General features: G+C 47.3%; 1 protein-coding gene across 1 annotated transcript in view; it reads right to left on the reverse strand.

Moving 5' to 3' along the window:
• LOC137570946 (uncharacterized) overlaps nucleotides 1-25,667 on the reverse strand; it is a 102,144-nt gene that overhangs the window by 43,883 nt on the left and 32,594 nt on the right. The window contains exons 2-4 of the mRNA XM_068279635.1: nucleotides 3,884-3,928; nucleotides 3,667-3,760; nucleotides 839-895 (exon numbers count right to left, since the gene is read on the reverse strand). The gene's annotated coding sequence lies outside the window, so the exon portion shown is untranslated. The remainder of the gene's footprint in view (nucleotides 1-838; nucleotides 896-3,666; nucleotides 3,761-3,883; nucleotides 3,929-25,667) is intronic.

The following is a 25,667-nucleotide window of genomic DNA, read 5'->3' on the forward strand; positions in this document are numbered from 1 at the left end:
ATAGTTTAAAGTGAGTGTTTACCAATTTCAAAATAAAAAAAAGTCGGATACTCACCTAAGGAGATGGAAGGCTCGGTCCTAATGAGCCTTCCCTCTCCTCTCCCGGTGCCCGCGCAGGATCCCCCGTGGCAGTATTCGACCAGTTCGGTCAAATACTGCCACTTCCGCATGCCTTCGGGAGCTTTCTGAAGCCTTCGGGAGCACTCAGGCTCCCGAAGACGGGCCCCGCCATACTACGCATGCGCGAGCGCCCTCTATGACGCACTCGCGCGTGCGTAGTATGGAGCGGCTCGTCCTCGGAAGCCCGAGTGCTCCCGAAGACCTCCGAAGTCCCTGCGGCGGCGGACGCGAACGGAGGAGCCAGCGCAGCACCGAGGGCACCGGGAGAGGAGAGGGAAGGCTCATTAGGACCGAGCCTTCCCTCTCCTTAGGGGAGTATCCGACTTTTTTATTTTTAAACTAGTACCCATTAGCTTTAACAAGTGTGGAGACGTGGCGGGTTCAGTGGCTTCAAAGTGCTGCCTACTGGGCCAATCACAGTGCAGGAATATAGTTCTTTGAAGCTAGTGGATCCACCAGGGCTCCTTGCTTGTTAAACTATAAGAGCAGAGCATAATTTAGTAGCACACGCTATGACTGCATAGGGTGTGCTGAGAATAATTACCACTGGCTTTTGTCATTAGGCTGTGCTGCTGTAGCAGCGCAGCTTAGTGAGTCAACCCCCTAGTGTTTTGCGATCCGCGGGCCATCGAAATCTGATCACAAATCATTGCTTTTGGAAAAGGGCCCTAACAGGTAAATGTATTTAGCTTAATGAAGGATGACATTTGATACTTACCGGCAGATGGTGGGGGTGGAGCAGAGGTCACACCCGGATCCACCGTCTTCTTCACCTCTGTGAAAACAAAAGGAACAGAATAAAATGATTAGTGGCGTTGAGCATGAAAACCTTCCCAGCATAAGAAGAGTTATTTCCCCACAAACACCAATCAGATCCCAGCAGAGGAAATGCAACTCGGTACGGCTGTAGAAACTACGTCCAGGAACCATGCGCACTCCCGGCCGCAGTTCGTTAGCCAGGCAATCAGTGAATCGGGCTATGGTGCCCAATCACTGATTCCTCTCCCCCGCTGAAAAAGCGACCGCTTCTCTCGGAAGCTGCGCTTTTTCTGGCTGTAGCATCCCCCATGCGTCTCTCTAAGCGTATGTTACGCTTAGAGTGACGTCATGTTAACAAACTCATGGCCGCCATCTTGTGGCCAAAAAGTAAAACTACAACTAAAAGTAAACTCAAACACACATTTACATTATAAATCTATTGTTTACATCCCACCCTCCCAAAACTACCCAAATAAAATGTTTAATATAAAAAAACAAAAAACATTACAATCAAAAAAACAACAACATGTAAATATTTACCTAAGGGTCTAAACTTTTTAAATATCAATGTAAAGATGAAATATTTCTATATTTTTTTTATTTTAAACTTGTAAATAGTGATAGATGCAACACGGAAAAAATGCACCTTTATTTCCAAATAAAATATTGTCGCCATACATTGTGATAGGGACATAATTGTAACGGTGTAATAACCGGGACATATGGGCAAATACAATACGTGAGTTTTAATTATGGAGGCATGTATTATTTTAAAACTATAATGGCTGAAAACTGAGAAATATTGATTTTTTTCCGTTTTTTTTTCTTATTATTCCTGTTAAAATGCATTTACAGTAAAGTGGCTCTTAGCAAAATGTACCCCCCCCCCCCCCCCAAAGAAAGCCTAATTGGTGGTGGAAAAAAACAAGATATAGATCAGTTCATTGTGATAAGTAGTGATAAAGTTATAGGCTAATGAATGGGAGGTGAACATTTCTCAAGTGAAAACGACGGAACGCAAATGGGTTAATGGGATGCTAAGAATTCTGAGTTCATGCAGTTTTTATGCTTATTTTATGAACATTTATGAAGATATAAAATGGAGCATCTGCTGTATCTGATTGATCCTCCTTCACGTTGTACACATTTGCATAAAATTATCTTCTATTGCAGAATTAACGGACAACTAACTATCAATACGTTTTTCTGTAAATGCCTCTAATAAGTAAGAATGACTTTGTACTAAAAGACTGTAAATAAAGTACCAGGTTTGAGGCCTTTACCATTAACAGTGGAAGAATGGCAGCAATTTAAATATTCCCCTTGAAAATCAAACGGTACATTTTGACTGGCTGTTCTAGGCTCCACGCACTTTCCTGAATATTAATTCCAGCTACCCAGTGACCAACTGTGCTAAGTTTGAGAACCCTGCCATTAACAGAGTAAGAATTGCTGAAATCAAACATATTTGATAGGCTGATTGTTGCACAGCCACTTTACTTAATTTGAACTGTACCAGGAGTGAGGCCTCTACCAATAACAGTGGAAGAATAACAAACATTTAAACATTCCTCTTGAAAATTAATAGGTGAATTTGGATTGACTATTATAAGCTCCAACCACTTTCCTAAATATTAATTCCACTAGTCACCCAGTGACCAACAAGTTTGAGAACCCTGCTATTAACATTGTAAGAATGGGAATAGTTTGTGATGACAAATATCTGCCAGATCTCAGGCTATAAAGTTTGTTACTGAAAAAATGACATAGATAAAAGGCATCCTTACCTGATGACCATAGAGGGAAGGAATGGGCTAATTCAAAGAGAATTGCCAAAAGCATCCAAAAACGCAACAAAAGCATTCTATCTCGAGACACAATATCGCAATAACACTCTCCACTACCACTTAGTGTTATCTGAGCCTCAAGCCCTCAGTGCTCCGCCTTTTATCAGGACTGTGCACTGTGACATCATCAGAGGAGCTCCTTTGTGACATCATACCCTGCTGATATCATAGACTGAAGCCAGAGAACAGCTGTGGACTGCGTTGCTATGGTAACTGTAACACACAACTGTAAATAAACACCGATGCCCTTTAGTTAACATGAAAAATGACTACAATTGCATGTGTGGACAGTGTTGAAGTTTCATGAAAGAATATTAGAATACACATGAATATCATTAACCCTTAGGCTAGGAGCACACTAGGCAGAATCGCTAGTGTTGCGGAAAATGCTAGCATTCTTGCCCATAATGAAAATCTATGGGCTGCATAAAAAGAAATACATTTATGCATGGGAGACAAGGAGTTAAGGAGGCTTGGGAGGGGGGACCCCAGGCTGTCTGTTTTCATGAAATGTATACAATGTGTATACAGAACTCGGAATGCAGTAACCTGTACTGCAGCAGTGTCATTTTACACAGTTTAAAAACCATTTTTTTATGAAACTTTAAAATCGTCTTTTTCAAAAACTATAAGGTCTTTTTACAATTTTTTTTTAACATGTTCCTACTCATCTGTTTAATGTACATGCCAAATTTGGCGATGATAGCATGTAAGGGATCTTCACAATTAACCACGGAATTTAGCACTATTGACTTCAATGTAAACGCGAATTCGGTACTCAGAATTGCAGAATTTTTGAGTTTCGAGTGCTTACTCAGAACTGCCAAATTCCGATGGCAAACTCAAAATTCGGAATCCGAGAGCTCAGCCCTAACCCTCCTTACTTCTACAGCTGAGGGAAGGGGTTGTGTACCCAGGGCTAGTGATTATAGATACTTACTAGGTGCGTCACCAGTAGTAGCCTCCAATAATTAATCCTATTAACAAGCCGACTGCTAGGATGATGATGATGACCAAAAGCCATGTTGGAATTTCTGTAAAACAAGGAAAGAGAAAGAATTATGAGCAGAGATGATCACACTGGGTCTGTAGAAAAATGCTTTCACACCTCTTGTTACAAGAAGGCACGGCTGTCCTCTAATGTAACAAAATATTACCTGCTTCCAGAACTTCCTCAACTTCTGGCAAATCCATTGCAGAACCTGAAATACAAGCAGAAAACATTATTAGTGCAAGCTGATTAGCTGATAAGTGTGTTTCCATGTTACAGGTGGAGTGACGTTATATCAATAGTAAGGGGCCCGAATGTTGAGGGATTCAGGAAGATGCTCCAGCCTGGATGTAGACTGTCACTGGGAGCGGATCCGAGATGAAAAACTAACTATAGCAAATAACTTTTTATCTATATATCTTATCTAAAGTTTAGATAGTTTACACAGCAAATCTAGCTGCAAACAACTTCAACAGAATATGATTATTTCTTCCTGTGAAACAATGACAGCAGCCATGTTGTTTGTAAACATTACACACAGGCAAGCTGATCTGCATATCCAGCACTCAGCCTGTGAAAACCTAATTCTCCCTCCTCCTCCCCTCTGCCTCTGAAATCTCTGGCTAGTAACACCTCCCCCTCCTCCTGCCCAGACCGAGATCCCATAAGCTTTTGCAACAGTCTGAAAATGCCAAGGCACTCTGAAAAGCTGTGGGGGAGGCTTGTTTAGTTTATAGGGAATTAGAGTATTAAAACAAAGACAAAAAAGTATTTGGCTTGAGGAATGCCCTATAAACAATATGAAAGGAACACAATTATGCAATGAGTAAAAGTTTATCTCAGGTCCACTTTAATAAAAGGCTGCTAGCACCTGTGACCCAGATGTGAAACGGCCAGTGTGCCGCTCTGTTCCTAGGCTTCCACCCCTTCCAGCCACTCACCCCTTCAGCACCGTATGTACATTTCAGGCACAAGCACTGCATGTGCTATGTTGATTATGCTATTTGCTACACCAGGAAATCACTTTTTTGACTGTGCCCAGATCTTTCCTCCTTTGTTTTATGCATTAATAAAAGGTTGCCTCACAGAGGCGGATCAGGATCTACCAGGGCCGGGACAAGGTTCTCCAGCATTAGAGGCGGAGATTCCAAAGGACACCCCACCAGAGCAAGGACAAGGTCCTCCAGCACCCAAGGCTGAGACACCAAAGTGCGCCCCTCCATCCCTCCCACTCAAGCCCTCAGTGCTCCGCCTTTTATCAGGACTGTGCACTGTGACATCATCAGAGGAGCTCCTTTGTGACATAATACCCTGCTGATATCATAGACTGAAGCCAGAGAACAGCTGTGGACTGCGTTGCTATGGTAACTGTAACACAACTGTAAATAAACACTGATGCCCTTTAGTTAACATGAAAAATGACTACAATTGCATGTGTGGACAGTGTTGAAGTTTCATGAAAGAAAATTAGAATACACATGAATATCATTAACCCTTAGGCTAGGAGCACACTAGGCAGAATCGCTAGTGTTGCGGAAAATGCTAGCATTCTTGCCCATAATGAAAATCTATGGGCTGCATAAAAAGAAATACATTTATGTGCTTTTTTTAAAATGCACACCTTGCTGCATATTTCTCAAAAAATGCACATAAAACACACATAATGGGCTTGATTCACAAAATGGTGCTAACTGTTAGCACGGCTTTTCGTGTGTTTTAGCATGAAAAACGTGTTGTGCGTGAAAAACAGTTATTGCGCACAAAAATTTGCGTTTGTGCGTTAACACGAATTTTTCAAGCATTAACATTCGCTTTGTGCGATAACGCGGATTTATTGTGCAAATGCGACCGTTAACGCGCTAAAAATTTGTGTTAATGTGTGAATGTGAATTTTTGTGCGTGATAACCGTCATCACGTGAAATTTCGCGCCAACCACTTTTCACAGCGTGCTAACACCATCATTAGTTTTTGCATGCGTTTTTGATGACTTTTTCATTAAATAAATATGATACTGTATTTTACTCCATTGAAAAAGGAAAAATATAAAAAAAAAAACGCAAAACACAAGCAAAAATGCAATCGCAGACAAAAATGCATCGAAAAATTGAAAAACACACAATGCAGAAAACTCATGGTTTTCCACACTGCCTAGTGTGCTCCTATCCTCAAAGGATATCTGAGGTGATTAAAGTGTATATAGCTGTACTTGCCTTGGGCTTCTCCCAGCCCCTAGAAGCCACGTGTCCCTCGCTGCAGCTCCGGTCTTCTCCTGGGTCCCGCTGTCAGTCCTGTAGTGCCTACTGCGCATGTGTGCACCTGTCACGAACCCGCTCCTGCTGCGATTGGTTGGCGATCCACTTCGGAACTGACAGCGGGACCCAGGAGAAGACAGATAGGACAAACAGACTTCTAGAGACTGGAAGAAGCCCCAGGTAAGTTAGGGCTGATGCACACCAGAGCGATTCTGAAATGTTTTTTAAAACGCTTGCAGGGGGAAAACCGCTTGGCTAATGAAAGTGAATGGGATGGTGCACACCAGAGCAGTTCGTTTTTACCACAAACTCTAACTCAGGGGCTGCAGCATTTTTTACATTTCTGATGTGTTTCTGCCTCAATGTTAAAGTATAGGAAAGTGGAAAACAACTCTGAAAAACGTTAGATCAGAGCGGTTTTCCAGGCGTTTTTGTTACAGAAGCTGTTCAGTAACAGCTTTTACTGTAACAATATTTGTAATCTGCTACACAAAAACGCTTTAAAAAACGCTAGGCATGTTTAGAAAACGTCTCTAAACATGCCTAGAATTGCTCTGAAATCTGCTTCAAAAACCTCTAGCGTTTTGCAGATTTGCTAGAGGTTTGTGGTGTGCACTGGTCCTTAAGGTATATACCCTTTTTGGCTTCATAACAAATGGATCGAGTCCCAGCTTGATGACGCCATCAAGCCATGACCTTGTCCATTCAGCCTAGAGAGGAAGCTAACAGCGTTAGTGTATGGAGGGGAGTGCAATCGCTGCTGGTAACAAGGATGGGTGACATACTTATTTACTAACTCAGCATGCTGCTTGATTGTAGTGTTGGGCAAACACCTGGATGTTCGGGTTCGCGAACGTTCGCCGAACATGGCCGCGATGTTCGGATGTTCGCGCCGAACTCCGAACATAATAGAAGTCAATGGGGACCCGAACTTTCGTGCTTTCTAAAGCTTCCTTACATGCTACATACCCCAAATTGCAGGGTATGTGCACCTTGGGAGTGGGTACAAGAGGAAAAAAAGATTTAGCAAAAAGAGCTTATAGTTTTTGAGAAAATTGATTGTAAAGTTTCAAAGGAAAAACTGTCTTTTAAATGCGGAAAATGTCATGTTTCTTTGCACAGGTAACATGCTTTTTGCCGCCATGCAGTCATAAATGTAATACAGATGAGAGGTTCAATAAACAGGGACCGGCAACGCTAACCCAGCAGCAGCAGCAGCACACGTGATGGAACAGGAGGAGGCGCAGGAGGAGAAGGCCACGCTTTTTGAGACGCAACCCAGGTCTTGCATGAGGACAAAAAGCGTGCGGATATAGCAATGCTTTTTGCCGCCATGCAGTCATAAATGTAATACAGATGAGAGGTTCAATAAACAGACCGGAAACGCTAACCCAGCAGCAGCAGCAGCACACGTGATGGAACAGGAGGAGGCGCAGGAGGAGAAGGCCACGCTTTTTGAGACGCAACCCAGGCCTTGCATGAGGACAAAAAGCGTGCGGATATAGCAATGCTTTTTGCCGCCATGCAGTCATAAATGTAATACAGATGAGAGGTTCAATAAACAGGGACCGGAAACGCTAACCCATCACAGATGTTCATTGTTCATGTTACTTGGTTGGGGTCCGGGAGTGTTGCGTAGTCGTTTCCAATCCAGGATTGATTCATTTTAATTTGAGTCAGACGGTCTGCATTTTCTGTGGAGAGGCGGATACGCCGATCTGTGACGATGCCTCCGGCAGCACTGAAACAGCGTTCCGACATAACCTCTATTGCGTACATTGCCAGTTCGTGCCAGGTGTCTAGCTTCGATACCCAATAGTTGAAGGGTGCAGATGGATTGTTCAACACAGCTACGCCATCTGACATGTAGTCCTTGACCATCTTCTCCAGGCGATCGGTGTTGGAGGTGGATCTGCACGCTTGCTGTTCTGTGGGCTGCTGCATGGGTGTCAGAAAATTTTCCCACTCCAAGGACACTGCCGATACCATTCCCTTTTGGGCACTAGCTGCGGCTTGTGTTGTTTGCTGCCCTCCTGGTCGTCCTGGGTTTGCGGAAGTCAGTCTGTCGGCGTACAACTGGCTAGAGGAGGGGGAGGATGTCAATCTCCTCTCTAAAGTCTCCACAAGGGCCTGCTGGTATTCTTCCATTTTGACCTGTCTGACTCTTTCTTCAAGCAGTTTTGGAACATTGTGTTTGTACCGTGGATCCAGAAGGGTATAAACCCAGTAATTGGTTGTTGTCCTGAATGCGCACAATGCGTGGGTCGCGTTCAATGCAGTCTAGCATGAATTGAGCCATGTGTGCCAGAGTCCTGCCAGAACCATCATCATCCTCTTGTGGGCGTTGTGATTGTTGTGATGCATCATAGTCGTCACCTTCTTCCTGGTCTGCTTCTGCTGACCATTCGCGCTGAATTGTGGAAGTCCAACGTGCACCGCTCTGGCCATCGTCAGTGGTGGCATGAAATTCCTGCTCCAACTCCAGCTGTTCCTCCTCCTCTTCTTCATCATAGCTGCTGGGGCCAGCGTTTCCTGAGGCAGATGGCCTGATGTTGGTACCATCACGCTGATCGTTTTCTCCTTCAGATTCCCCCAGTTGCATCATGACAGCGGTTTCCTTGATTTTCAACATTGACCTCTTCAGTAAACACAGCAGTGGTATGGTAATGCTGACTGAAGAGTTGTCACTGCTCACAAGCAACGTGGATTGCTCAAAATTTTGGAGGACATGGCAGAGGTCCAACATGTTGGCCCAATCGGATCCACAGAAGCTTGGCAGCTGTCCGGACGCGCCTCAATACTGCGCCGTCATGTACTGGACCACTGCACTCTTCTGCTCGCAAAAGCGGGCTAGCATGTGCAGCGTAGAATTCCAGCGCGTAGGGACATCACACAGCAAGTGATGGTGGGGGAGATTGAAGCGCTCCTGCATCTTGGCGAGTGCCCCCGAAGCAGTACTGGAATTTCAACAATGTTTGGCCATTCGTCGCACCTTCAACAGAAGATCGGCCACGCCTGGGTATGTCTTCAGGAACCGCTGAACTACTAGGTTCATCACGTGCGCCAGGCAAGGGATGTGTGTCAGCTTAGCCAACCTTAAAGCGCGAATGAGATTACTCCCATTATCACACACAACCATGCCCGGTTTCAGGTCCAGCGGTGCCAGCCACAAATCCGTCTGTTCCTTTATTCCCCTCCAAATTTCCTCCCCTGTGTGCTGCTTATCCCCAAGGCAGATCAGCTTCAGCAACGCTTGCTGACGCATGCCAACAGCTGTGCTGCACTGCTTCCACGATCCTACTGCTGCTGGGTTAGCGTTTCCGGATGAGGTACAGCTTTGAGATGCGTTGGAGGAGAAGGAGTCAGAGAGGTAGGTGCTGCTGTTGTTATCCAGTGGGAGGGACGGCGGTGCAGCTGTTTGCGGCGTGGGCAACACCCGCGCCGTAGCAGGTGAGGAATCGCTGCCAGGCTCCACAAGGTTCACCCAGTGCGCGGTAAGGGAGATGTATCGACCCTGGCCGAACACACTCGTCCAGGTGTCAGTGGTGAGGTGAACCTTGCAGGCAACGGCATTCTTTAAGCTTCGGGTTATTTTGCTGACCACGTGCTCATGCAACTCAGGCACTGCAGAGCGTGCAAAGTGGTAGCGGCTGGGAACCACGTAACGTGGGATGGCCACTGACATCATGCCCTTGAAGCTGTTTGTCTCCACCACTCGATATGGCAGCATTTCGCAGGCCAGAAGCTTGGCTATGCTGGCTGTTACTGCCACGGCCCAGGGGTCATTTGCTGGAAATTTCCTCTTGCGCTCAAACATCTCCGAGACAGACAACTGAACCGTAGGGCTGCACACTGAAGGGCTGTTGGTTGTTGTGTTTGATGAACACTGGGAGACCTCAAGAGCACTAGTCCGGAAAGTGACAGTGTCAGCGTCGTCTGATGTTTGTGAATGTTGTTGTGAACCACGCAATGGCTGGGCTACTGCTGCTGCTGAGGAGGGTCTGGTGGTGAGTCTGGTGAACCCAAGGGAGGCAGTGTTGCTGGTACCCTGTCCTGCCGCGTTTGCCCACAGAGTGGGATGTTTGGATACCATGTGGCGGCTCATGCTGGTGGTGGAGAGGTTGTTAATACTTTTCCCCCTGCTCAGGCGGGTCTTGCACACCTTGCAAATCGCCATGGTACCATCCTCAGTGCAGTCTTCAAAGAAAGCCCAGACTTTGGAGCACCTGCCTTGCTGGCGATTTCTGTTTGCGCCTCTTTTGCGTCTCAAAGGAACTTTCACACTTGTGGTGCCTGAAATTTCGCGCCGCCCACCTTGTGGCACAAGGCGGACTCGTGCAGCAGTGGGTTCTTCAACAGACTCATCTGTGCTGCTACGACGGCGATGTTCTCCTTCACATACAAAATCTGGGTCTGTGTCCACATTGTCCAGACCCTCCTCTTCATTCTCCTCAAACTCGTCATATGTCATTGTGGGGGGCCGCCGCCGTGGAGTAGAGCTCCCCAGAACAACCTCTGCGCAGCTCACTCCAACGTCGTCTTCCAGATCTTCTCGGCCGACCTCCTGCAATTGAAACTCCTCCTGCCCAACTTGCTCTGGGATTTGGGTTTCAAAGTCCTCGGACTCGCCTTGTATTTCAGTGCGCGGTGCATTTCCCACAGTTAATGGTTGTGAATCCGGGCACAACATTTCTGGCTGTTCCATTGGCCTTTCAAAGGTGGAAGTTTGTTGGGCTGGGAATAGCTCCTGCGAATACCCCATTGTGTCCTGAGGTAATTCTTCGGACTGGTTATCTGGCAGTTGTGTGCGTGGTGTCGCTGCCGGTTGTGTCAGCTTTGTGCCCACTGGCTCCTTGTAACTGGCTGAGGACTCGGACCTCGTGCGTGATGTGCTGGTGCTGCTTAACCCACTGCTGACGCTTGAGAGGTCATCCAAGTAATTATCTGGTCCTGTTCTTTTGGATTTGTGAGGGTTGTTGTCCTGGACAACATGGGCGGTATTGAGTGGGTTTTCTTGGGTGCTCCCCTGTGGCCTGTACGTGAACCGTCAGGGGAAACACCTCTTCCCTTGCCCCTCCCTCTTTCACCGGATTTCTTCCTCATTTCACTTATCCTTAAAGTACACGCTGACTGGCAGCAGTACAGTGGCAGTACAGAAATGCTATACAGTGGTGGATGAGCGGTGTACCACTATTCCCAGCAGCGACACAGAGCACAATGCTATACAGTGGCGGGTGAGCGGTGTACTACTGTTCCCAGCAGACACAGAGTGGCAGTAAACACAATGCTATATAGTGCTGGGTGAGCGGTGTACACAGAGTGGCAGTAAACACAATGCTATATAGTGTGGGTGAGCGGTGTACTACTGTTCCCAGCAGCGAGTCAGAGCACAATGCTATACAGTGGCGGGTGAGCGGTGTACTACTGTTCCCAGCAGACACAGAGTGGCAGTAAACACAATGCTATATAGTGTGGGTGAGCGGTGTACTACTGTTCCCAGCAGCGAGACAGAGCACAATGCTATACAGTGGCGGGTGAGCGGTGTACTACTGTTCCCAGCAGACACAGAGTGGCAGTAAACACAATGCTATATAGTGCTGGGTGAGCAGTGTAAACAGAGTGGCAGTAAACACAATGCTATACAGTGGTGGGTGAGCGGTGTACTACTGTTCCCAGCAGCGAGTCAGAGCACAATGCTATACAGTGGCGGGTGAGCGGTGTACTACTGTTCCCAGCAGACACAGAGTGGCAGTAAACACAATGCTATATAGTGTGGGTGAGCGGTGTACTACTGTTCCCAGCAGCGAGTCAGAGCACAATGCTATACAGTGGCGGGTGAGCGGTGTACTACTGTTCCCAGCAGACACAGAGTGGCAGTAAACACAATGCTATATAGTGCTGGGTGAGCGGTGTACACAGAGTGGCAGTAAACACAATGCTATATAGTGTGGGTGAGCGGTGTACTACTGTTCTCAGCAGACACAGAGTGGCAGTAAACACAATGCTATATAGTGTGGGTGAGCGGTGTACTACTGTTCCCAGCAGCGAGTCAGAGCACAATGCTATACAGTGGCGGGTGAGCGGTGTACTACTGTTCCCAGCAGACACAGAGTGGCAGTAAACACAATGCTATATAGTGCTGGGTGAGCGGTGTACACAGAGTGGCAGTAAACACAATGCTATATAGTGTGGGTGAGCGGTGTACTACTGTTCCCAGCAGCGAGTCAGAGCACAATGCTATACAGTGGCGGGTGAGCGGTGTACTACTGTTCCCAGCAGACACAGAGTGGCAGTAAACACAATGCTATATAGTGCTGGGTGAGCGGTGTACACAGAGTGGCAGTAAACACAATGCTGTATAGTGTGGGTGAGCGGTGTACTACTGTTCCCAGCAGCGAGTCAGAGCACAATGCTATACAGTGGTGGGTGAGCGGTGTACCACTATTCCCAGCAGCGACACAGAGCACAATGCTATACAGTGGCGGGTGAGCAGTGTACTACTGTTCCCAGCAGACACAGAGTGGCAGTAAACACAATGCTATATAGTGCTGGGTGAGCGGTGTACACAGAGTGGCAGTAAACACAATGCTATATAGTGTGGGTGAGCGGTGTACTACTGTTCCCAGCAGCGAGTCAGAGCACAATGCTATACAGTGGTGGGTGAGCGGTGTACCACTATTCCCAGCAGCGACACAGAGCACAATGCTATACAGTGGCGGGTGAGCGGTGTACTACTGTTCCCAGCAGACACAGAGTGGCAGTAAACACAATGCTATATAGTGCTGGGTGAGCGGTGTACACAGAGTGGCAGTAAACACAATGCTATATAGTGTGGGTGAGCGGTGTACTACTGTTCCCAGCAGCGAGTCAGAGCACAATGCTATACAGTGGCGGGTGAGCGGTGTACTACTGTTCCCAGCAGACACATTTAATAAATATACACCTGGGAAAACTAATTAGGCGTAAACGCAAAAATGACACATTATTTCATTTTTACACCTTTCTAACTTTTACAAGACAAGTGCCACAGTTTTAAAACACATCAAAATACATTATTTGGATCCGGAGGGTTAAAAAAATACATTAAATGTCATATTTCATCGTTAGTTGGACCTGTAGCGTACCATTATTGCCAGCCTGTGCTTCTGAAGTGATTGCATTCAATTGGTTGGGAAGGGAACCCCAGTGCTATATAGATGCATTGGTAAGCGACATTTTAATGCATCTATACAAAGTTGGGTCCTCGAGCTGTAGCCATAGTGATCACATCCGACTGCTATGGGCAGAAGCCATTACAGCTTCCACGAATCTTATGGCCAAGTATAGTTAACATAAGGTGCTTATTAGTTTGGTAGGAGAATAGGTGCAGCCAGTATAGGTAGCCAGGAATCGGTGCAGCCAGTACAGGTAGCCAGGAATAGGTGCTGCCAGTTTAGGTAGCCAGGGATAGATGCCCACAGTCGAAGTAGCCAAGTGGAGGGGAGATACAGTGGCTGGGGTGAGATGCAACAGTGGGTGCTCGAACAGCAGCGGGGGTAAACAAATACTTACTTTGTCTGGATCCATTGCACGTGTACTACTCGCTTCATCCTTCCATCTCCCTGCAACAGCGCCCCTGGGCTCTATCTTTGCAGCTGCCTGGCACACTGGTGAATGCCAATCCTTCCACCCTTACCACCAAGGAAAGGTAAGTTTATGCCACCTCCAGCCTGATACATATCATCTCTTATCTCTCTACTTTTCACCCATCCTGTCACTAGCTTTAACTACCCACTACCCAGCCACTGTATTATCTGCCATCAGCCACTACCCACTACCTGCCACCATCACCTACTACCGATCACCAAGCTAACACCCACTAGCTGTCACTACCCACCACCATCACCCACTAGCTTTCACTACTTACTACCTGCCACCACCACCCACTACCTGTCACCTAGCTACCTGCCATCACCACTCACTAGCTGTCACTACCTGCTACCACCATCCACTACCTGTCACCCAGCTACCTGCCACAAACACCCACTGCCTGTCACCCAGCTACCACCAACTAGCTGTCACTACCCACTACCTGCCACTTCCACCCATTACCTGTCACTCAGCTACCACCAACCAGCTGTCACTACCCGCTACCTGCCACCACCACCCACTACCTGTCACCCAGCTACCTGCCACAAACACCCACTGCCTGTCACCCAGCTACCACCCACTAGCTTTTACTACCTGCTACCTGCCACCACTACCTGTCACCCAGCTACCTGCCACCTCCACCCACTACCTGTCACTCAGCTACCACCAACTAGCTGTCACTACCAGCTACCTGCCACCTCCACCCACTACCTGTCACCCAGCTACCACCCACTAGCTGTCACTACCCGCTACCTGCCACCACCACCACTCACTAGCTGTCACCCAGCTACCTGCCACCACCACCCACTACCTGTCACAAAAACCCACTGCCTGTTTCTCAGCTACCACCAACTAGCTGTCACTACCTGCTACCTGCCGCCACCACCACCCACTACCTGTTACCCAGCTACCACAAACTAGCTGTCACTACCCGATACCTGCTACTACCTGTCACCCAGCTACCTGCCACAAACACCCACTTGCCTGTCACCCAGCTACCACCCACTAGCTGTCACTACCTGCTACCTGCCACTGCCACCCTGTCACCCATCTACCACCCACTAGCTGTCACTACCTGCCACCACCACCCACTGCCTGTCACCCATCTACCACCCACTCGCAGTCACTACCTGCCACCACCACCCACTGCCTGTCACCCAGCTACCTGCCACCACCACCCACTGCCTGTCACCCAGCTACCACCCACTAGCTCTGAATACCTGCTATCACCACCCACTACCTGTCATCTAGCTACCTGCCACCAACACCCACTACCTGTCACCCAGCTACATGCTGCTACCACCACCCACTACCTGTCACCCAGCTACCAACCCCAAAAGCTGTCACTACCCGCTACCTGCCACCACCCACTAGCTGTCACTACCTGCCGCCACCACCACCCACTGCCTGTCACCCAGCTACCACCCACTAGCTGTCACTACATGCGACCTGTCACCATCACTCACTACCTGTCACCCACCTACCACCCACTAGCTGTCACTACCCACTACCTGCCACCACCATCCACTTGCTGTCACCCAGCTACCTGCAAACACAACCCACTAGCTGTCACCACTACCCACGGTCTGTCGCTACCAGCTACCTGTACTATCTGCCACCCAGTCACCACACACTACCTGTCACCCAGCTTCCACCAACTAGCTGTCACTACCCGCTATCTGCTACCACCAGTCACCACCTGTCATTACCAGATGCCTGCACTTTCTGCCACCCAGCCACCATGTACTACCTTTCATCCAGCTATCACCCACTATCTGTCACTAGCACCCACCAACTATTACCTGTCACTACTTGTCACCACCCGCAACTGCTAATACCGCTACCCACTGTGCCACTAGTTGTCCCCTGTCACTACATGCCAATCACAATCTGCCTCTACCCTCCACGTACTGTGTACCACTACTTTTCACCCACTATCTGCCACTACCTATGACTTACTATGTGCATGCACACATTCAGTAAGTCACCCGTAAGGATCAACCTAAATTCTGGGCTACACTGTGGGTATTGAGAGCGACACAGGCATGTGACTTAGGTGTACACAAGCAGTGTGCATGGTTTCTACGAAGAGAGGGGAGGAGGGACAGACTTGGGATGGAATTCCCTTGACAAAAAAGTAAATGAACTTATTAAAACAGGACTAAGAAATATACCGAGGAGGATAGAGTAAAGGAAAAGGGACAAGGCTATGGAGGAGCCTATTACCTATTAAAGAGAATCTGAAGCGAGAATAAATCTAGCTAATTCTCTTATATATAGCAGGGGCATGTTTGCCCCTGCTAAAACGTCGCTATACCGCCGCTAAATGGGGGTCCCTTACCCCCCAAATCTCCCTCTGCAAAATCCACTACCAGCTTGGTCGTGGATTTTGCTGCTGCTGGAGGCAAGGCTAATAGCCGCAGCCCTGCCTCTCAGCGGCGGATCTCCGCCTCTCCCCGCCCCTCTCAGTGAACGCAGACTGAGAGGGGCAGGGAGAGGCGGCGATCAGCGCTGACAGACGCGCTGAGAGGCAAGGCTATAGCCGTTAGCCCTGCCTCACCAGGAAGTGATCCCGCGCTGCATGGAGGGGATTTGGGGGGTAAGGGACCCCCGTTCAGCGGCAGTATAGTGGCGTTTTAGCAGGGGCAAACATTCCCCTGCTATATATAAGAGAATCAGCGAGATTTATTCTCGCTTCAGATTCTCTTTAAATGCTATTTTTTTGCAAGAAATAACAGAATTTTGTCTGTTTGGTCTACTGGGGAGGTAAGCAGGGCTGTGGAGTCGGAGTCGTGGAGTCTGAGTAATTTTGGGTGCCTGGAGTCGGAGTCGGGAAAAAATGCACCGACTCCGAATGAATTTGTAACTGTGATTAAAATAGAAAATATGATAAAATGTTCTATTTCTCAGATATTAGTCATTAAAAATAATGTATATATACAGTAATAGCTGTGCTTAGTCCACAAAAATGAAATAAACCAATCAAAATTAGTTACTTGTGCTGCTTCAATAAAGCAGTCCCCGTATTTTTAGTTTCAAAAGTATTTTATTGAAATAATCGGTTGATTACAGAGTTGCTTTTCATAAGCCCTTAACATAGGGCACAGTATAACTAAAACAGTATAGAAAAGTGGGAACACAGTCCACTTACAAGAATAGCAGTATATCAAATATACAATTTTGGTTAGTTACAGTCATATATTTTAGCTTTAATGTCCGGGTTGGTACACAGGCCCGTCACAGGCACTGCAGAGTTTTGCTTCAGAAAGAAAGGGCACAGGAGCGAAGACCTATCGTGTGAGAGCAGGAGAGCCAAGGCTGCCAGGTTCTAGTGAAGGCATCTGTGGTGTCATTAATAATAGCCAGAGTTCGTTCAGAAATTAACATGTCAGTAATGATATGATCAGTGAGATCTATCGACAGTGTTGGATGTCTCCATTGGCGTGCGATGTGGAGTCTAGCTGCCTTGGCTATGTGTTGGGAGAGCCTGTGCTGAGGATAACTCCATCCAGGAGGTTTATCTCCTAAAAGTAAGAGCAAGGGGTCTGGAGAAAGAGACTTTTCAAGAGCTGTGCTCAGAAAGGTAGTAACTTGGGACCAGTATTTTTTTACTATGGGGCAAAACCACCAAATATGGTCAATAGTTCTGGGCAAACCACAGCCTCTAAAACATAGGTGGGAGTTGGTCTGTGATATTGCATGCATTTTGATGGGGGTTACATAAGTTCTATGTAGTATTTTGTAATTGGTTTCGATGTGGGAAAAATAGCTACTCCCTTTTGTAAGTGTTAACCACCTTAGCGGTATGGACGAGCTCAGCTCGTCCATTACCGCCAGAGGGTGCCGCTCAGGCCCTGCTGGGCCGATTTACCTGAAATAAAGAGCAGCACACGCAGCCGGCACTTTGCCAGCCGCGTGTGCTGCCCGATCGCCGCCGCTCTGCGGCGATCCGCCGCGAGCAGCGGCGAAAGAGGGTCCCCCCAGCCGCCTGAGCCCTGCGCAGCCGGAACAAATAGTTCCGGCCAGCGCTAAGGGCTGGATCGGAGGCGGCAGACGTCAGGACGTCGGCTGACGTCCATGACGTCACTCCGCTCGTCGCTATGGCGACGATCTAAGCAAAACAAGGAAGGCCGCTCATTGCGGCCTTCCTTGTTTATTCCGGGCGCCGGAGGCGATCAGAAGAACGCCTCCGGAGCGCCATCTAGTGGGCTTTCATGCAGCCAACTTTCAGTTGGCTGCATGAAATATTTTTTTTTTTATTTAAAAAAAACCCTCATGCAGCTGCCCTGGCGATCTTAATAGAACGCCAGGGTGGTTAAGCAACAATTGGACCAAAGTTTAATAGTTAAGGTGGTGCCTAGGTCCCTTTCCCATTGTTCGGGTTTTTATAAATTCTGTTGGTTGGGAAAGCAAAGAATAAATATAAGAAATAAGGCCTCCTTCTAGGGGGTGTAGGGCACACCAGGCTTCATATGTGGTCCTGGGTGGGAGTGTGACATTGTTGGGACAGATCGATTTTATGAAGTGATAGATCTGGATAGCATGGAAGTACTCAGAGGGCGGGAAGGAAATAGCCGCTTTAAATTGCTCCCAAGTGGGTAGCTTATCATTTATTAGAAAATTTTTGAGAGTAACATGACCTCTTTCCCCTCCACCATCCGAGCGCTCCCCGCTCCAAACCAGGGGGGGGAATTGGGGTTGCCAAACAGGGGGATCTGAGGGGGGATAATTGACTGCAATTCTTTCTGAGTTTTGAGTCTGTTCCAAATTGATAAGGAATGTGCTGTTAGCGGGGACAGTTTTTGATAGCTAGATGGAGATACGCGAGGCGACCATTGCAATGCTTGAAATGTGATGGGTTGTAATAAGCCATTTTCTATTTCAGCCCACAAAGGGGGGTTGTATTCAGCGTGTATCTGGGCTATTTGGGCTAGTTGCGAGGCCCTGTAGTAACTAAATAGATCTGGGACTCCCAATCCACCCCTGCTTCTGTTCATGTACCGTATTTTTCGGACCATAAGACGCTTCGGACCATAAGACGCACCTAGGTTTAGAGGTCAAAATCCAGGGGAAAAAAAAATATGCTAAACCTGGTGCATCCATGGTGCAGGGGCATCTTGTGGAGGTTCTCCCCTCGATTTCCCCTTGTAGATTTTGTGTTCTCTGTCCCTATTGTGTCTCCTCTAGTCTGTTCCCGTGTCTGCCTTTGCCCCATGTCATCCAGTCTCATTGTCTGTCACCCTGTGTCTCTTTACTCTCCATGTCCTCCTCTGTCCCTGTGTTTCCTCTGCCCTGCTGTGTTACCTGCCCCCCTGTGTCACGTTTTTAATGGTTTCCTTCCTCCAAGGCTCTGCCCTCCCATGTCAGCCAACCTGGTGCCACCTGTCCCCCTGTGTCACCTGTCCTCGTATGCCTGTCCCCAATGTCCTCCTTCCTTATGTGTCTACCCTCCTGTGTCATCGAACCTGGTGTCACCTGTCCTCATATTGCTGTCCCCAATGTCCTCCTCCCTTATGTCTCTCCCCTCCTGTGTCATCCAACCTGGTGTCACCTGTCCTCATATTGCTGTCCCCAATGTCCTCCCTTATGTCTCTCCCCTCCTGTGTCATCCAACCTGGTGTCACCTGTCCTCATATTGCTGTCCCCAATGTCCTCCTTGTTTATGTCTTTGCCCACCTGTGTTGCCCGCCCCCATCTCACTTGTCCGCAATGTCCAGCTGCCTGTCACATCCCCTTGCCGCGTTACAGGCATATGTGTCCTGCGTCCCCAGATTATATAAACCGCTGTGTATGAAGGAAAGATCGATACTTACCAAACAGCTAATGACGCGGCAGGAGTCCCACGCCGAGATGAGAAGCCCCGCATTAGTTACCGATCACCGGGACTCGCTTCAGCTTGATCCAGCGCTGTGCAGCCAATCAGGCGTGGGAGCTGCATCACGCTCATCCAATCACCGCCGCCTGCTATTCTGACTGGAAGCGATGATCCCGGAGGCCAATCACTAGCGCTTCCAGTCAGAATAGCAGGCGGCGGTGATTGGATGAACGTGATGCAGCTCCCACGCCTGATTGGCTGCACAGCGCTGGATCAAGCTGAAGCGAGTCCCGGTGATCGGTAACTAATGCGGGGCTTCTCATCTCGGCGTGGGACTCCTGCCGCGTCATTAGCTGTTTGGTATCGATCTTTCCTTCATACACAGCGGTTTATATAATCAGGGGACGCAGGACACATATGCCTGTAACGCGGCAGGGGGATGTGACAGGCAGCTGGACATTGCGGACAAGTGAGATGGGGGCGGGCAACACAGGTGGGCAGAGACATAAGCAAGGAGGACAATGGAGACGGAGACACAACACGGGGAGGACGATGCAGGGCACCATAAACCACCTTTGTTGGGCACCTTTGGACCATAAGACGCAGGGACTTTCCCCCCCCCATTTTGGGGGGAGAAAAAGTGCGTCTTATGGTCCGAAAAATACGGTACATTGTTTTTTGATTTATTCTCGCCCGTTTATTGTTTGTTATGAACCTGAAAATGGCACGTTGTAGGTCTTTAAGAGAAGTTTTGGTTACTAAAACCGGTAAGGTCCTAAACAGGTATAGGAGACGAGGGAGAAGGGTCATTCTAATCGCTTGAATTCTTCCAGTCCAGGACAGAGTTGGTGAGTTCCATTTTAATAAGTCTTGCTTTAGAGAGGCCAGCATTGGTTTATAGTTTAAGTTAAATAGCTCTTTAGGATTTTAACTCCTAGATAAGTAATATATTTATTTTGAAGCGAGAGGCCTAAGGAGGAAGTAATAGCAGTTGCCTGCGTTCTAGTTAATTGGTGAAGAGCACCTCAGATTTGTTGATGTTAAGGGAGAGACCTGAGATGTTGCCAAATCTTTTCATTAGATCGATCAGGTTAGGTAGGGAGGTATGGGGGGATGTCAGGGTAAGGAGTAAGTCGTCCGCAAACAGGTTAGCTTTATAGTTAGTTCCGGCAACAGATATTCCCTGAATGTCGGTCGAATCGCGTATCTTGGCCGCCAACGGTTCTATAGTTAGGGCGAACAAGGCGGGCGACAGTGGACAGCTCTGCCTTGTCCCCCTTTGAATTGAGATTGGGGTTGGTTTGTCAGTGGGGAGCTTAAGTTGGGCTGATGGAGTGGAGTATAGAGTTTGTATGGCTTTTAGGAAGGAGCCCCCGATACCCGCTTTTTGGAGAGCTTGCAGCATGTATGGCCAGTCTATTGTGTCAAAGGCCTTCTCCATGTAGAGTGAAACCAGAGCTAAAGGAAGCCTCTTGTAAGCAGCGACATGGAGAAGGTCTACAACTTTCCTGACATTATCAGGGGCCTGTCGCTGTGGGATGAACCCCACTTGGTCTCTGTGGATTAATGGGCCTAAAACCTTGTTTAGTCTTGACACTAGGATTGAGGTAAATAGTTTATAGTCTAAGTTGAGCAGTGAGATCGGCCTATAGTTTTTAATGTCCAATGGGTCCCTTTTTGGCTTGGGGATCACTGCAATAGTAGATTGTAGGAACTCGGGGGCAAGAGATTTGCCTTCCAAAATAGCATTAAATAGTCTGATGAGGTAGGGGGTTAGAATTTTTTTACATTTTTTATAATATATGGCCGAAAAGCCATCTGGCCCAGGGGCCTTGCCTTGTTTTAGGTGCTTGATAGCCAATTGGACCTCCAGTTCTGAGATTGGCAGGTTTAGGGCTAATGCTTTTTCCGGACTGAGATAAGGGGTTCTCAGGTCATTTAAAAACTTAAGAGGGGTGGGATGATGGACCACTGTTGTTTTTGGCTGCGTATAGAGATTGATAGTAATCCGCGAATTCCTTGTGTATTTTTAAAGGGTCAGAGGTGACTGCTCCTGATTTAGTTCTAATTTGATGCACTTTATTAAGAGCTTGGGTCTGGCGTAACTTTCTGGCAAGCCACGTACTAGGTTTGTTATATTGGGCGTAGATCTTTGATCTCGTCCAGCGAATCGCTTTTTCAATGCGGTTCGATAATAGAATATTTATTTGTGATTGAGTGGTCTCTATTTGCTTCTGCAAATATCTAGAGGGTTGATGTGCATGGGCTATGCGAAGTTGGGCTAGTTTATGTTCTAGTGTGCGCTGCCTCTGTGTCATGGATTTTTTACGTTGAGAGGCTATTCTGATTATCTGACCTCTAATTGTAGGTTTGTGGGCTAGCCACAGTATGTCTGGTCTAATGTCAGTGGTATCGTTTATTCTGAAGTATTCTGTGAGTCGCTCTTCTAGGTCAAGTACTATTTCACCGTCAGCTAGCAGACTCTCGTTTAATCTCCACGGAGGGCGGGTTAGAGGGGTAGTAAGGGAGCCGCAGGCTGTCCAGACAATGTCGTGGTCTGACCACGCACTAATGATATGTCTGGAAAAGGGTAAGTTAGGTATTAGTGGGGCCGATAAAAGGATCATATCTATTCTGGAGTAAGTGTGGTGGGAAGGAGAATAAAAAGTGTAGCCACGCATAAGGGGATTATGTTCTCTACAAGTATCTATAAGGTGAGCTGAAGTCAGGAGTTTTTGCAATGCAGTAGATTGCTGCTTTTGTTTTGCAGACGGTGTGGCATGTGATCTGTCCAGTGTGGAATTTGGGGCTATGTTAAAGTCGCCTGCCCAAATTAAGAAATGTTAGGGTATTCTTCCAGCAGTTTTAAAATTTCTCTTAGTGGGGTCAAGGGGGCTTCTGGGGGGGCATACAAATTAATTATACATATCTGGAGGGATTGCATTGCCCCAAAAAGAGCTACATAGCAGCCTGCTGAGTCGGTTATACATTTATCTAAAACAAATGGTAGTGAATTGTGCAGCAGAGTTATCACGCCTCTATGTTTCGTATCCGCAGAGGAAGCAAAGAATCGTTGATAATTTTTGTGATAGTACTTAGGAGTTGCTCGTTTTGTAAAGTGCGTCTCCTGGAGACAAATGATGTCTGGGGAGCACTTTTGGTAGTTAATAAAAGCTTTCCGTCTCTTTTGCGGCGAGTTGAGGCCCTTAGTATTATGGGACACAATATTAATCAGGGACATTGTTTAAAAACGTCATGGGGTTGCTTTGGTAAAAGTGAAATATAAGTTTGCCTTAGGGGCTATCTTGTTTCCCCCCGGATACTTTTGAGACCGTGTAACAACCAGTATGGTAGTAAGTAAATAGTTAAACAGAACAAGGTATATATAAAACATCAATAAACATAGCCAACATGGCTCAGTATGGACCATGAGATGTTCAAGAACATCCTGGAGGGACAAATGTCCCTTAAGTATGAAGTGGGTTGCCAGCAATAAGATAGAGCTGGCAGCACAGTTCATAATGTTGAGGCAGCACTTGAACACTCAGACCTCATGCCACTTCTTAAAAACTGTTACACGATATGCCAAACTATATATTTCAATTATCATACCAATACTGCCACCTAGTGGCCATTGTAATAAACAACATTATAGAATAGAAATGCCCAGGACCAAAAAGATTATAATATTGAGGGCTAATATAACAGGTACATTTTTAAATTAAAGGCGCCTGGGAGGTAGATATAGATCCCGAGGTCTCAACATCAGTGTGGGAACGCGGAATCATTTTCCGAATATAGAAACGACCATATTTAGTAGAGTCTGTCCCAGTACAAAGTCAAGCCGTGAGCTTCTAACTTTTGGTTGTCAGGCATGGGAGGTTACGGCTGTAAAAGTTCAGAGTCAATGTTCAGAACCCTGTCCATGCCAGCCTTTGGTGTTAAAGATGGTGCCTTATGCCAAAGTTAGCCGAAGGATGGGAAAGATGGCAGTAGTGGACAGAACTGTTCACTAGTACGAGCAATAACGGCCAGTTGTAATAGTTATATTTTAACGGTAAACAGAGACATTAAGGGTTTGTTCATCTCTCATCAGTAGAGATACTCACGGGGCTTCATACGCTTGTGACCCTTTCCGCGACTCTAATGGCTCCTGGGTGTGCGTAAGGTGCTTAGACACCGGACCGAGGGAACATGGCGTCAGAGGTTACAAGAGGAGTATTGGGCCCAGCTCAGGCTTGGTCTTGCGAAGTACGCAGACGGGCTCTTTTTGAGGACCAGATTCTCGCTGGCCTTGAGGGACGCTGGAGAAGAGGGGCCGGAGGCATCGGCTCAGCAGGAATGGAGGCTGCCTGTAGAATCTTTCTCCCTTCCTCCAGTGTGCGACACGTGTGTCTGCGGCCATTATGTGTACAGTTCAGAGAGAAGGGAAATCCCCATCTATACTTTACCGCTGCCTTCTGCAGTGAGAGAGTGATGGGGCGGAGGGCCCGTCTGCGCTGTATTGTAGGAGCCAAATCGGCGAATAGCTGGACCGTGTCCGGGACATCTGGCAGGGTTGTAAGGTTGCAGGCAGCTTCTAGCAAAAGATCCCGGACTTACTCATGGTGCAGTTTCAGCACAATGTCACGCGGGAGATCTGTGTTACGGGGCTTGTACAAGGCCCTATGGATCCGGATAATGCGGAAAGAGGATTGATCTTCCTGCGGGAGCAGGGCCTTAAACAAGTTAAGTGCCATGGGCTTGAGGTCAGTGATATCCTCTGGCATCCCCCTGATTCGCAAGTTAGCTCTCCGATTTCTGTTTTCGGCGTCTTCAAGCCGTAGTTCAAGAGTGTCAATTTTTTTCTGCCTGGGCATCAATAAGGGCCTTGTCAACCGCAAGTGTATCGGTAAGGTCATCAGTTTGCTTCTCTAGATCGGCAACCCGACCTCCGAGCTCTCTGATCTCCATTTTGATGTCCTTCACTGCGGCCCTCAGCTCAATTCTGAATACCTTCTGGATTGTCGCAATTAGGTTTTCTTGTGAGGCAGAAGGGATTGATGCTTGTTCCTCCTCATCCTGACCTTCAAAGATGTCATTGCTATTATCATCTTGAACCGGAGATGAGCTTCGGGAGGGTTGCAGCGTGTTGTCGGCCATCTTGGATCGAGTAGCCCGGCCTGGCGTGGCAGATGGGAGCTGCGTAGGTGGGTTCAGGGAACTCAGTTTGTCTCCAAGCTTGTTTTTTTTAGTTCTGGACATGTTCCAACGTCCCACCGAGGTGTTTGACGGCAGTTGGGTTGCTTGAAGTGGCTTATTTTAGCGGCGGCAGTCGGTCTAAGAGCGGAACAGTGAGGAGTTACATAAGTCCTCTCTGACGCCGCACATGCGCCTCAGTCCCCGTATTTTTAAGGTCAGATATAAATATCTGATTGTACAATTGAAAAGAAATCGAGAGCCCAATATGGTGTAGTATGTCAAGACAGATTGAATAATTGAGGCAGTGAGATGGTAATACTCACAAACATGGGTTACCGCTCAGGTAACCACTCAATAGGCAGGTGAGGAGATTAGACCTGTCCTCACTCAGGATTAAGAAGTCGCTCTCTGTAGATAGGAGAAAAAGGGTAGATCACCCCTCCACCTGGGGTGGACTTGAATATACTGGTAGGTGAACAGAGGCGCCAGTAGAATAAAAGTACATAAAATGTTTAAAAAATTGCAACGCGTTTCGCGGGCACAGCCCACTTCTTCAGGCAATAAACAGGGGATAAACAACAGCAATTCTGTTACAGCAAGCAGAGCACCTCTGTGAGGTGCTGTTGTTTATCCCGTTTATTGCCTGAAGAAGTGGGCTGTGCCCGCGAAACGCGTTGCATCCTTGGGGTATCTTCAATAAATGTGTATTTATTTATTTAATCACAGTCCTTGGTGTCTGCTTTAACGGAGGCAAGTCCACCACTTCCTCCCAGCAATTTTTTAAAAAATTTTATGTACTTTTATTCTACTGGCGCCTCTGTTCACCTACCAGTACAAATCTGATTGTGACTGTATATATGATGTGTACACAGGAATCTCTTATATATACTAAATAACATCTATGCTGTAAGAATAAAGCCTGATGTGTCGCTGTGTCACTAATAGAGATGGTCAATGAGATGGAAATAATTCTGCATTGATGCGGATTTATGCAAATGTATGCACTCCCTTTGCTCATGAAATCAAATAATTTGATATGTTAAAATTTGGTTTGGTGACTACAAATTAAAGG

Source organism: Hyperolius riggenbachi, chromosome 4, assembly GCF_040937935.1.
Source record: "Hyperolius riggenbachi isolate aHypRig1 chromosome 4, aHypRig1.pri, whole genome shotgun sequence".
NCBI lineage: Eukaryota > Metazoa > Chordata > Amphibia > Anura > Hyperoliidae > Hyperolius > Hyperolius riggenbachi.